Genomic DNA, 11,425 nt, shown 5'->3' on the forward strand with positions numbered 1-11,425 from the left:
TGCTCCCTGTGTAATTTCTCTTAACCTGCTGTTCCTGGAAGAGAATTTCATCTACAAGCTCTTTCTGTGTTTTTTCCTAGTCTTTTCTTTCCCTTTTCTTAGATTTGTAACTATTCCTTTACGTGCTCTATTTAGGCGCCATTAATCTCATTTGAGCTCCTTGTACCTGCTGCTGTTTACTCCACACCTCATACTGTCTTTTCCCTCTTTCTCTCTTTCTCTGCGGTTGGTGGCTACTTTCCAAAGCGTCTGATGCCCCAATGTTCCTTCGTCTTGTTGTCAGACGTGAATTTGAAAAGCAACAAAATTAACAAGCCTTTACCACTCACACATGGCAGAAGTTTATACTTTAATTCACTGAGCTAAGAAAAGTGTGTTGTTGGTCCCCTACGAGCCATGGTGCTTGCTTCATCATAATTAGGCATGCAGTCATTAGCCACAGCTCTGATTATGGGTCACTGAGGTCAGTTTCAATAATTCCTCAAAAACCTAACCATGCAGTCCCGCCTAACTGTGTAGTTATCTTGCTTTACTGCCGTTTGTGTGATTAGCTGGGAGGAGCTCACGGCAGCATCCTCCCAATAAAAGTGTAGATGGACCGTTCCTTAACTCTTTCTTGCTTCACATACAGATGGCTTGAGGAGGTACAGGGGAGATGCAGGTCTAATAAACAGAATAGAATATCTGCGCCAGGTGTGTTTCTCTGCATTGGTGTCCCATCACAGGCCCACCAGTGTATGTGTGATCTTTGACTCCTGCCAGTTCACAAGCAGGCGGCCAGGAAACGGTTTAAGCCTATCAACCACTGAGGAGATAAAGCCTTTGTATAAGGAATGAGGAAGCAATGAACACATTCAGCCTATCACAGGAGTAGCCCTGAGTGTTACGAATTATAATTTCTTCATGTCACTGTACGTTATTGAGCCCAAGTAGCTCGCCGTGATCGTATAGTGGTTAGTACTCTGCGTTGTGGCCGCAGCAACCTCGGTTTGAATCCGAGTCACGGCATTGTGGTTGGCAATGTCACGGCAGTTGGGTTTTTCCTTTACAGAATTCCCAAATGTACCATTTGTTTTTGTAAAATGTCTATTAAAAACAGATCCTTTTCAATATTTAAACGATCTAACGACAAATTATTTAAACACACATGATTATAAGATGTAGGTATACTGTACTTACTAACATAAATTATCGTTCTTGAACATATTTGCGGTAAGGGGAGCGGAGCTCTCCCCCAGGCCAATCAGAATGCAGATGAATGCAGTTGCAGTTGAGTGACCTGTGTTGTGGCTGTCTACAGGGAATGCACATATGTAGCTGTCTCGCAGCCCAATCCAGACGTCAATTGAAGACAGGTTTTCATGCAAATAGAGCAGTAAGTGAAGAGAAATGCTCACTCTCTAAAAATGGCATTTATACAATAGTAAGATTAAATCCAACCTCACCAGTAGATAGGATTTATTAATAAATAAATAAAGCTTCTCCTCTCTGATATGGAATTACCCCCCAAAAAGTATAAGGGAATACCCAATGCTAACCTATGAGAGGGGCAGACCTCACAGTAGTGAAAAATGTAATAGATTGTTTGATAGTACTAGGACATACAAACTACCACAGTACATGTCTTACCTTTTACTTACATAGCATGATGCCCCTAGGACAACTTAGGGCCTACCTTAGGGGTTACTGATATGTAATAAAATTGGAGTTTAAGGCTTGGCAAGTAGTTTTTTTTTTTTTTTTTTTAATTTTTTAAAACCTTTATTGTAAGAAAGCACACAGCTATTCAGCCTAACATCCCGGAGGCAAGGCAGCATAGTATAGAACGGTCATAGTGCCTAGCGATTCATGTCAGGACAATGCAGGTTGTTTTTTATTTTTTTCACACAGAAACTTAAACAAAGCGCCCGAGGGCGCGGAAAAGGCAATGGAGGAGAAGAAGACCACTAGTCGGTAGGAGGCGGCAGGGGCTAGAGAAGCTGTAGAAAGAACTGAGACAGAATGTAGCAAAAGCGGGGGGTGGGGGAAGGAAGAACAGGAGAATCAATACAAGAGTAACATAGCTGTTGTCAACGTCTATGGCGACAAGCGTTCATCCCGTGGCAACGGTGCAGGTGGTAGGCACAGATCCCCTCTATAGGCATTCCAGGCACCCCATACCTTGTTCCACGTCTGAGGCCGCCCTCTGGCAGTATACACAGTCTTTTCGCGCAACATACACCAGTCCATGTTGGCCTTCCATTGTACCACCAGGGGGGCCACATTAGAACCCCACCTCTGTGCTATGTCCCGTTTAGCGACCATATTGCCCAGTGTGGCCCAGCGGGTCTGCGCCGTATTATAGTCATTAGGCTCCCAAACATTCAGGAGGCACCTACGCGCCTCCGCTGCTAACTCCACTCCAGTCACCTCCCGCATCACTCTATGGACCCTCTCCCAGTAAGGGGCAATAACGGGGCACTCCCACAATATATGCAGAAAGGTGGCAAGGGCTCCGCAGCCACGACGACAGAGGCCATCCGGCGAGAAGCCCATGTGCACAAGCCTGGGGCCGGTGACATACACTCGGTGAAGAATTTTAAACTGGACCAATCTCAGACGCGAGGAAATGGCTACCTCCTTAGGGGAGGACACAGCACTCTGCCAGTCCTCATCGTCCAGTTCCAGCCCATCGGCCACCCACTGCTCTCGCAAGCACTGGAGGAGGTCCACCTGAACGTTGATCAGCTTCTTGTAGGACAGAGAGATGGCGCTATCAGGCATATGCCCGTCCAACACCCTGTCCTCCAAAGGCGAACTCTCGGGGATGTCACCCTCCTCCGGCCTGGCGGCAGCTATTGCGTGCTGCAGCTGGGCGTAGCGGAAAAACTCCGTATCACTCAATTTATATTCCGCCTGCAGCTGTGGGAAAGTCTTGACCACCCCCCTGGAGAGCATGTCCTCAACCCTCGAGATGCCTATGAGATCCCACTTCTCAAAGCCCTTGGTGTGCCAAAGCTTGCCCAAAATGTCGGAATCAAAGAGAGGGGTAAATCTCGTCAGTCTGCCCTGCCAGCCCTGTATCTCAGTGACCGTCCACCACGTATGGACCGCCGCCTTGGTCGGGCCTGTGAGGTTACGATCAAAGGATCTAGAATATAGGGCGCAATAATAATTGCCTCCGTGCAAAAGCCAGCGGTCCATGGCATAACCGGGGTTGTTCACGGGACCGTAAAAACCATGATTGATGGCGGTAAGTTGAGAGGCCCAGTAGTATCTCCGCACGTCTGGTAACGCAATGCCCCCATCATACCATGGCATGGTAAGCTTCCGGACAGCGACACGGGGTCGTCCATCCCAAAGAAGGGCACGCTGCAGGCTCTCAACCTCCCTGAAGTAGCGGGCCGGGACAAGGTCCTGAGTATTCTGCAAGGCATACAGGAACCTGGGCAGGGACATCATTTTAAATAACGCCGCCCGGCCCAGCAACGAGAGAGGGAGCTTACGCCAACTCTCCACATCCCGCCGCAAACGGTGGAGCGGGGGGAGCAAGTTGTGGTCGTACCTTGCCTTAGGGTTGTGTGAAATGTAAATCCCCAAGTACTTAAAGCCTTGTCCCGCCAGTTGGATGTTGCAACCTCTAGGGAGGCGCGGCGTGTCACCCCTGAGGATGTAAAGGGAGGATTTGGCCCAGTTAATAATCAGGCCGGAGTAGCGCCCAAACAGCCTGAGCACATCGCACGCCACGATAAGCGACTTGCAAGGGGAGGTGAGATATAGCAGGATGTCGTCCGCGTACAGGGAGACCCTGTCCTCAAAGCCCGGGGACCAGGAGATCCCATGCAAGTCAGGGTGCGAGCGCAGCATCGCCGCGAGGGGCTCCAGAGCCATCGCAAACAGGAGCGGAGACAAGGGACAACCCTGTCTGGTGCCTCGCTGAAGTGCGAAGGGAGCAGACATATGACCGTTCACCGTGACAGCAGCCAGGGGGCTAGAATAAAGAAGTTGCACCCAGCCCAGGAAGCCCGGTCCAAATCCAAGTTTCGTCAAAACTGCCCACAAATAATTCCATTCCAAGGAATCAAAGGCCATTGTGGCATCAAGGGAGGCCAGCACCGCCGGTTCAGTAAGGGCGTGAACTCTGGCCATAACGCCGTGCAAGCGTCTCAAGTTAAGGGCAGTATTGCGGCGGGGTATAAAACCGGACTGGTCCGGGTGCACCAGGTCGCTAATAACCCCGATCAACCGATTAGCCAACAATTTGGCCAGGATCTTGGGTTCGGCGTTGAGGAGGGAAATAGGGCGATAGGACCTACAGACATCCCGCGGCTTGCCATCCTTGTGAATAACCACGATAGTGGCCAGTCGCTGGTCCAGGGGGAAGACGCCATCTTCACGGGCACGGAGGAACATGTCTTTCAAGTGAGGGGAGATCACGTCCGGCCGGATCTTGTATAGTTCAACCGGTATGCCATTGGGTCCGGTTGCTTTACCCGCACGCAGAGCGCGGATCGCCAGGGCGATCTCGTCCGCAGTGATGTCCCGGTCAATGTCCACCCTGTCCTCCTCAGAGAGGCAAGGAAGGTCTATCGCCGAGAGGAATTCAGCCGAGTCCGCCTCGGAGCGATCTGACCCGGAGGTATAGACCCCCCGGAAATAGTCAGCAAAAGACTCGGCGATGGCGCTCGGATCAGTAACCACCACTCCGTCCTCGCACAGGATCTCCGGAACCACTCGGCTTGCCATTTCCCGCCTGTCCAGCCAGGCCAGCAATTTACCAGCCTTGTCCCCGACGTCATAAATGCGGCCTTGCTGCTCCTTCGCTAAGAGCAGAGCTGCGTTCGTGGCGAGATTGTGATACTCCGATTGCTTCAGAGAGAGTTCATGCAGGAGGGCGGGTTCGGGCTCGGGCCCCAGACGGGACTCGAGGTCCAAGACCTCCTCCTCAACTTGCAGGAGATCCGCATCACGAGTTCTTTTGGCCGCCGCGATGAGAGCCAGGGCCTCACCCCGCAACACCGTTTTGAAGGCCTCCCAAAGGGTGACCGCAGAGCCCACTGAGCCAGTATTTTCTGTAAAGTATAGGTCGATGGCCTTGGCCAAAAGTGCTCGCGTGTTGTGGTTGCGGAAATACCAGGGATTTACCGCTGCCGGGCGGCTGGACAAAAGGACACCGAAGTCAAATGAGATCCACAACGGCGAGTGGTCGGAAACGCCCCTCGCCAAAAAACGCGCCTCAGAGATGGCAGGCGATTGCGCCGCCAGGGTGAGGACATAGTCCAGGCGGGACAGACTTCCATGGGCACCGGAGAGGAACGAAAACTGGCGAAGCGCCGGATGTAATAGCCGCCAACAATCCACCAGACCCATAGAGTCAAGGAAGGTCGGCAGCCACGTTTGGGAACCCGGGAGGTCTCTCGGTGGCTGACGATCTAGAGCGCCAGAGCAGACTGAATTGAAATCACCCCCTAGGATCAGCAGGCCCGAAGGCAGAGACAAAATGGCACCACCAAGGTCCCGGAAGGTGCTAGACTGGAGACCAGGGGGAACATAAACCGACAACAGGGCCAGGGCACGCCCCTCCCACCTCCCCGCCACAGCTGCATAACGCCCCCTATCATCTAGCAGGGTGACGTCTATCTCAAGCGGAAGGGACGCACGTACAAGGATGCCCGCCCCCCGGGAGCCCGAGGAGAACCCAGAGTGGGCGACCATTTTGTAACCCTTTCGATTCAGGGCCCTACAAGAGTTGCCCACTAAGTGCGTTTCCTGCAGTAACACTACATCAGGCATGTTCCTTTTTATCAGCTGGAGCACCACCCCTCTCTTAACCCTATCACCTAATCCATTGACATTCCAGCTAAGCACTTTTAGTTTCCTACCCCCCATCCCCAAACAACCCGCCCCACCCGACTCCGTGCGACCCAAACGTCCATTGTACAGTAAAACACACAGTCCATTGCCTCAAGGAAGAAAAAGAAATAGAACAAACAAGTAACAAACCCCGCAAAATTGCACCCCCCACCCTGCACCCCTGCATGTGACTAAAAAGCCCCCCCAACCAGCAGTGTGCCTGTCGCCCCATAACTACTCTACAAAAAGACACCCAGGGGAGTAAGGAATCTCCGTGAACTCCTCCCGCCACCCTCCATGTACTGACAGGAAAGATAGTACGGCATCTAAGAGCAACATTAGATAGCCACTGAGGCAAGCAAGAGAATCAATTAGTCACCCATTACAGAACCAAGTCTCATAGGTCCGGGCCGCCAGCCGCGCCACCCTCATGGTCCTCCTGTGCTTCTCGGCGCGGTGGTAGAGTGTCCAGCCAGTCACTGACGTTCTCAGCGAAGTCGAAGAACAGGGCACGGCCCTCGTATTCGATCCGGAGCTTAGCAGGGAACATCATAGAGTACTTGAGGCCCAGGTCTCGTAGTCGTCGCTTCACCCCAGAATAGCTTTGGCGCTGTCGCTGTACTGTCCTGGTGAAATCTGGGTAGAAATGGACATCAGCGTTTTGAAATTTAAGTGGGCCATGTCGCCTGGAGGCCTGCAGGATAGCATCCCTGTCGCGGAAGTTAAGCAGCCGGGCCACGATGGGTCTAGGTGCCACGCCAGTCTTCGGCGGGCCACCCGGTACCCGGTGGGCACGCTCCACCGAGAAAAAGTTGCTGAGGCCAGGCGGGGCCAGATGTGTTCTGATCAAGTCTTCAACGAGGAGGTCCGTCGCCGCCTCCTCCGAACCCTCCGGTACGCCGACAATGCGGACGTTCTGCCGCCTGGCCCGGCTTTCGAAATCATCCAGCCGCCTCGCGAAGTGCTCCGCCGTCCTCTGCAGGTTCCGGACCTCCGTTTGCAGATCCGAAACGTCTTCCGTGAGACTGGCCGTCTTAATGTCCAGGTTCTTGACCCTGTCATTGGTCTTGCCCAAGTCGGCTCTGATGAGGGACAGATCAACGGCCATGCCATCCACCTTGTGCGTGAGGACTTCATGTTGTTGCTGCATGTCCGCCCGGAAACTAGTGATGGCTCCCAAAATGTCGGTCAAAGTGGGCTCAGAGCCGTCCGGCGAGCCCGAATGTGGGATGCCCTTGGCAGAGGGACCTGTAGCAGGCGGTGTTTTCAGCTGAGTGCAGCGCTCAATTCGATTCTGCTGCTGTTGTTGCGGTTTACTGCGCCCTCCTCTATTAGATGGCTTGTCGAGGTCCCCCTTGCCCGCCATGTTAGGTCTCAGAGAACAAAGGGCTATGCCAGGCAAGTCCAAGCCCAGAAACCCGGAGTGATATCCGGGACGTCAATGGGAGACAGTTCCAGGTGTGCCCCGCCGCCCAACTAGCACCGCTGTCCAGCACACTTCTCCGTTGACGAAAGCAGGCTGGCACTCCGCAGTTCAGCAAGACGTAGTAGCGGAGTCCGCAGAGACAATGGCACCGAGCTGGCACGGAGTCCCACTCGACGTAGCTCCGCGTAGGAGACACCGATTTGAATTCTGAAAACGGTGCTCGCCTCAGGGGGCCATCAGCAACGAGTATCCACCCTCGTGGATCAGGATTACAGGCAGGATAGTTGCGGAGGATCGGAAGGTCCGCGGAGCTCCGAGCTTACGCGGCCATCTTGGTTGCCCGCGAAGCTCCTCCCCTGGCAAGTAGTTTTAAATGCCAAGTCGAAGTGGCAGTACACTGCAGCACAGGCACTGCAGTAGCAGGCTTGAGACAGGTTTGAAATGCTATTTCTTTGGGCGGCACAATCAGTCCCTGGGTATATGGTATACCACTTTACAAGGGGCTTTCAAGTAAATTAAATCTGTCAGTCAGGTATACTCCAATTATACACATGATTAGGGAAGAAGCACGTGCACTTCAGCACTGATTAGTAGCGATAAAGTGATCAGAGTCCTAAGGCCAACAAAAAGATACAGCAAAATGCGGAGGTGAAAAGCAATAAGGTGGGGCTGGGACCACCTTAAGAATGCAACGTCTAACAAAAACGAACTAAGGATAACATGAGTAAAATATCAGGTTTCTCTACAGCATTTGGTGAGACAAGTGGGCCTTCTTTTATCTTCCATAAATGCAATCTTTCCCGGACCCCTTTATAATATAGCTCTTCAAGGAAAAAATATAAAGCACTTACAAAGGAGCCTCAAATACTCAAAGATGGTAGACTTCTGTAATATGGGCCATATACTAAAAGCAGCACGAAAACAGAGTGCAATAGGGTCCAAAAAACTTGAGTGACCCATGAGAGTATGCATGCAAGCCTATGGCATTCCAAACTAGAGATATACACATGCAATTTTTGTTTTTAGGAGAGAAAGTGCCTGCTGAAAAAAACATTATTTTTAAAAAGTGCATTGCAGAATATCAGGAATTTGCTGTGGGACACCTTGAAAACTTGCATACAGATTATGTGCACACGCCTGACAGTCAGTTGTTGTGGCCGAGTGGTTAAGGTGATGGACTAGAAATCCATTGGGGTCTCCCCGTGCAGGTGATGGACTAGAAATCCATTGGGGTCTCCCCGTGCAGGTTCGAATCCTGCCGACAACGAGAATCTTTTTAACATCGGCTACAATTTCAGAAGTTAACCTTTAGTATTTCTCCCATGTCAGTTTTATAAATAGGTGGCTTATTTTGGTGTCACTATTGCCATATCACATATTTATTATCGCTCCCCCTTTCATATCTTTGCTATAACTCTCGTCCTTCATTAGCGCTGGTGCAAACGCTTCAAATTATTATACCCTGGCTCTCTCGGTCATACCTGTGCATGCACTTGAAACTTACTTTACCAATAAAAGAAGCAAATAGAGAAATAAAATAAAAGTGCTAGCTGGATTAGGCAAACACACTTCATAAAAACTGCAGTTTCTTTTCTATTCTCCCCGTGTTACAAGCTTAACTGCTCCCTGTGTAATTTCTCTTAACCTGCTGTTCCTGGAAGAGAATTTCATCTACAAGCTCTTTCTGTGTTTTTTCCTAGTCTTTTCTTTCCCTTTTCTTAGATTTGTAACTGTTCCTTTACGTGCTCTATTTAGGCGCCATTAATCTCATTTGAGCTCCTTGTACCTGCTGCTGTTTTCTCCACACCTCATACTGTCTTTTCCCTCTTTCTCTCTTTCTCTGCGGTTGGTGGCTACTTTCCAAAGCGTCTGATGCCCCAATGTTCCTTCGTCTTGTTGTCAGACGTGAATTTGAAAAGCAACAAAATTAACAAGCCTTTACCACTCACACATGGCAGAAGTTTATACTTTAATTCAATGAGCTAAGAAAAGTGTGTTGTGGGGCCCCTACGAGCCATGGTGCTTGCTTCATCATAATTAGGCATGCAGTCATTAGCCACAGCTCTGATTATGGGTCACTGAGGTCAGTTTCAATAATTCCTCAAAAACCTAACCATGCAGTCCCCCCTAACTGTGTAGTTATCTTGCTTTACTGCAGTTTGTGTGATTAGCTGGGAGGAGCTCATGGCAGCATCCTCCCAATAAAAGAGTAGAAGGACCGTTCCTTAACTCTTTCTTGCTTCACATACAGATGGCTTGAGGAGGTACAGGGGAGATGCAGGTCTAATAAACAGAATAGAATATCTGCGCCAGATGTGTTTTTCTGCATTGGTGTCCCATCAAAGGCCCACCAGTGTATGTGTGATCTTTGACTCCTGCCAGTTCACAAGCAGGCGGCCAGGAAACGGCTTCAGCCTATCAACCACTGAGGAGATAAAGCCTTTGTATAAGGAATGAGGAAGCAATGAACACATTCAGCCTATCACAGGAGTAGCCCTGAGTGTTCCGAATTATAATTTCTTCATGTCACTGTACGTTATTGAGCCCAAGTAGCTCGCCGTGATCGTATAGTGGTTAGTACTCTGTGTTGTGGCTGCAGCAACCTCGGTTCGAATCCGAGTCACGGCATTGTGGTTGGCAATGTCACGGCAGTTGGGTTTTTCCTTTACAGAATTCCCAAATGTACCAGTTGTTTTTGTAAAATGTCTATTAAAAACAGATCCTTTTCAATATTTAAACGATCTAATGACAAATTATTTAAACACACATGATTATAAGATGTAGGTATACTGTACTTACTGACATAAATTATCGTTCTTGAACATATTTGCGGTAAGGGGAGCGGAGCTCTCCCCCAGGCCAATCAGAATGCAGATGAATGCAGTTGCAGTTGAGTGACCTGTGTTGTGGCTGTCTACAGGGAATGCACATATGTAGCTGTCTCCCAGCCCAATCCAGACGTCAATTGAAGACAGGTTTTCATGCAAATAGAGCAGTAAGTGCAGAGAAATGCTCACTCTCTAAAAATGGCATTTATACAATAGTAAGATTAAATCCAACCTCACCAGTAGATAGGATTTATTAATAAATAAATAAAGCTTCTCCTCTCTGATATGGAATTACCCCCAAAAAAGTATAAGGGAATACCCAATGCTAACCTATGAGAGGGGCAGACCTCACAGTAGTGAAAAATGTAATAGACTGTTTGATACTACTAGGACATACAAACTACCACAGTACATGTCTTACCTTTTACTTACATAGAATGATGCCCCTAGGACTACCTAGGGCCTACCTTAGGGGTTACTGATATGTAATAAAATTGGAGTTTAAGACTTGGCAAGTAGTTTTAAATGCCAAGTCGAAGTGGCAGTACACTGCAGCACAGGCACTGCAGTAGCAGGCTTGAGACAGGTTTGAAATGCTATTTCTTTGGGCGGCACAATCAGTCCCTGGGTATATGGTATACCACTTTACAAGGGGCTTTCAAGTAAATTAAATCTGTCAGTCAGGTATCCTCCAATTATACACATGATTAGGGAAGAAGCACGTGCACTTCAGCACTGATTAGTAGCGATAAAGTGATCATAGTCCTAAGGCCAACAAAAAGATACAGCAAAATGCGGAGGTGAAAAGCAATAAGGTGGGGTTGGGACCACCTTAAGAATGCAAGGTCAAACAAAAACGAACTAAGGATAACATGAGTAAAACATCAGGTTTCTCTACAGCATTTGGTGAGACCAGTGGGCCGACTTTTATCTTCCATAAATGAAATCTTTCCCGGACCCTTTATTATATAGCTCTTCAAGGAAAAAATATAAAGCACTTACAAAGGAGCCTCAAATACTCAAAGATGGTAGACTTCTGTAATATGGGCCATATACTAAAAGCAGCACGAAAACAGAGTGCAATAGGGTCCAAAAAACTTGAGTGACCCATGAGAGTATGCATGCAAGCCTATGGTATACCAAACTAGAGATATACGCATGCAATTTTTGTTTTTAGGAGAGAATGTGCCTGCTGAAAAAAACATTATTTTTAAAAAGTGCATTGCAGAATATCAGGAATTTGCTGTGGGACACCTTGAAAACTTGCATACAGATTATGTGCACACACCTTACAGTCAGTTGTTGTGGCCGAGTGGTTAAGGCGATGGACTAGAAATCC

This window comes from Lissotriton vulgaris, unplaced genomic scaffold (assembly GCF_964263255.1).
Source record: "Lissotriton vulgaris unplaced genomic scaffold, aLisVul1.2 SCAFFOLD_301, whole genome shotgun sequence".
NCBI lineage: Eukaryota > Metazoa > Chordata > Amphibia > Caudata > Salamandridae > Lissotriton > Lissotriton vulgaris.